The sequence below is a fragment of the Pipistrellus kuhlii genome, unplaced genomic scaffold (assembly GCF_014108245.1).
Source record: "Pipistrellus kuhlii isolate mPipKuh1 unplaced genomic scaffold, mPipKuh1.p scaffold_m20_p_3, whole genome shotgun sequence".
Taxonomy (NCBI): Eukaryota; Metazoa; Chordata; class Mammalia; order Chiroptera; family Vespertilionidae; genus Pipistrellus; species Pipistrellus kuhlii.
In genome coordinates, this window is record NW_023425529.1 from 114,444,028 (window position 1) to 114,446,819 (window position 2,792).

Here is a 2,792-nt window from a genome sequence, read left to right on the forward strand (position 1 = left end):
TGGGTGGTGGTGAGAGATGCAGTCTTGATGGACTGCTTAAAGTGGCACCAGAAGCTCTTTTTAAAAAATATTAGAATTCTAGCATATATTTCTATCACTTTCCAAAATGCAAACTTTTGAATTATTTATAGAACTAAATAGGTAGGCACCAAAATCTTTTTCTTGCGTAAGGCACTGGAAAAAGAGCAAGGGCTTAGCACGAGTCCCAAACATGTCTCAAAGAGAAAGGACCAGGTGGAGGGCAGAGATAAAGGGCCTGCCGTTTGGGACAAACAAGGCGGTGAGGATGGAGAGGGCTGAGGTGAGGCTATTCATTGGTCTCTCTGTCCCCAGGTTAGCCCAGGAACAATGACCTAGCCGCCACGGGAGCCCAGATGCAGGAGGATGGCTAGTTTCAGGACAGGAATGGGGAAGGGTCACGGCTCATAATATCTCGGCTTGGTCAATCTAGAAATGGTCAGATAAGGAAGCCAGACACAGAGGAAACCTGACCTGCTCGGGTTAACCTCCCAGCTGGTGGCCCAGCTAGCCAAGAAGGCCCGTGTCCTGCCACCCAGCTCTGAGCTCTTCAGAAAGTGAGAGGACTCTTAAGAATACACAATACCTGGAAGCTTTTTGTTCCCTCAGAAGCAAGTTTGCAAAGCAGTGGTGGAGGACTCCCTGAAAAAGGGCGAACAGTCAGTCCCCCCGAGGGGAGGAGCTGGTTGCTGCAGGAGGAGCTCTGTTGCCAGCAATTATTAATTCACTTCTGCTCCAGCTGTCTCGGGGGCCTCAGCGCACAATAACATAAGGAGTGTTGGCAGCCGCGGAGGGAGAAGCCCTGCTCCCTCTAGGCGGGAGGAAGGCGTGACTCCTCACAAGGTTGTTCTCCTTCCAGCTCTGGCTCTGGGGAGAAAGCATCAGGGCTCAAGGGCCGGGGAGCAGACTGCTGAGGACACAGTGTTCCCGAGATGGTGGCAGATCTTGGAGAAGGGACAGAAGCTGGGCCAAGAGACAGGAACTTATGCAAAGCAGGCCCCAGGATGGTTCCAGGATGTCTATGCCTCCCACCTCAGAGGGAGATAAGAGATCATACTCCCGCAGAGTACTTCTCTGTCTTACTGAGCTGGCTGGGCTTGGGTATACTAGGAATATGATCTCTTATCTTCCACACTGAGCTTGTTCAGGAGTGTGTGTGTGTGTGTGTGTGTGTGTGTGTGTGTATGTGTGTAAGGAAGTGAGCCCTCCTTTTTTTCTCTTGAACTTTTACTTGCTAGAGTGGCCCACCTGTCAAAATGCCTGAGGGGCAGAGAGGTTGAGCAAAAAGAAAATGTGGTGATTCGGGAAGCAGGAAAACTGGGTTAATGGTTGCATTCATTCCGGGAGCAGCTGAGCATTTTTTCTGGGGTTTGGAGGGTTGGGCACTTTTTGTGAAGGGCCAGGTCCCTGGGGGCTGCTGTGCAGGCTGTGCACAGCGCAGTTCCAGGGGCTTCGTTCTCTTTGTGGAGGTGACGTTCCTTCAGGGATCCTAGTTTGTATGGGTTACCTGGTTAGTGATGACCTGGGCTACGCCGGGACATTTAGCGATGATGTCTTTGCTGCTCCTCCGGTGCCCTCCTCTTGTTCTGCTGTCCATGTTCCTACCACTGCCCAGCCAACACTCCTTCCTCGGTCTAACACTTTCCTTCTTTCTCCCTGTCATGTCTCCCCGTCCACTTAATTCCATGAGCATAACTGCCTGTCATAGAGGAAAGCAATCTGACAAAAAAAAAAAAAAAAAAGTGTGCTCAGGAAAACACAGAATAACAGAATCAGAGAGCTGGGCGGGACCTGAGGGGAAACTGAGGTTGGATTGTAAACCTTTATCAAAAGATTTGGGTTTATTTCTTAAGTTCAAAAGTGAAGACCTTGAACAGAAATGTGTGTTTTTCATTTATCCCCAGCCCCACCCCTGTGTGTTATTTCACAACTGCCTCTTAACTCAGTCATGTTACCTGTCTACTATGAGGCAGGCACACCCGAGTTTAGGAGCCCCCCAGTGGGTTCCCTCACTTTAATGGCCAGGAAACCGGGGATCGAAGAGGCACCTGATTTTCTGTATTTTTAAAATTTGTCCACCCGCTGTGAAATATTGTCTTTCTCAAGGGTGGGAGCTGGAGAAGAAACTCTGAGGAACGCATTTCAAATGCAGAAGAACTGCCCAGCATCACAGGTTGTTTGCTGGCTGGACTCCTAAAGCTATTTGTCCTTGTTTTCCCCAGCTGTAAAAGGAGAGTGTTGGACTACTTATCTTCACGTATTCCTTTCAATTCTCCTTTCCTCTGATTTCTACCCTTGAGAAGTTGGGAAGAGTCCATAAGCAAAGATTGATGGTAAGAATCTCTCAGGTTTACAAAGCAGCAGTGTGTACACCACAGGTAACTGAATTAAATCACATGAGAATCTGAGAAACTGATTGGATTGCTGTATGTTCCTTCTAATATAGTTAAGATGGCCTAAACAATTGGATTGACCCTTTGGTAGCTATCAAATTGAGTCAATGTGGATTCTCATTTTGGCTCTATGATCAGCATGTGATCACATGATTTATGGAGAGGTATCTTTTGCTCACCAATCTGCATTATTGGTGTGTAATAAAGAATTTGGCTGGTCCCTATCCCTGGTTTTTTGGAGGTGGTCTCTAAACCACTGGAATTTTCCAAGTGACAGGAGTGTTTTCATTGCTTATGGTAGGCCCCTTGGACCACACCTGATAGTTTTTAGTAATGAGATAATGCAGGTTTTGGGTTGCTATGCTAGAGAGACCAACCATA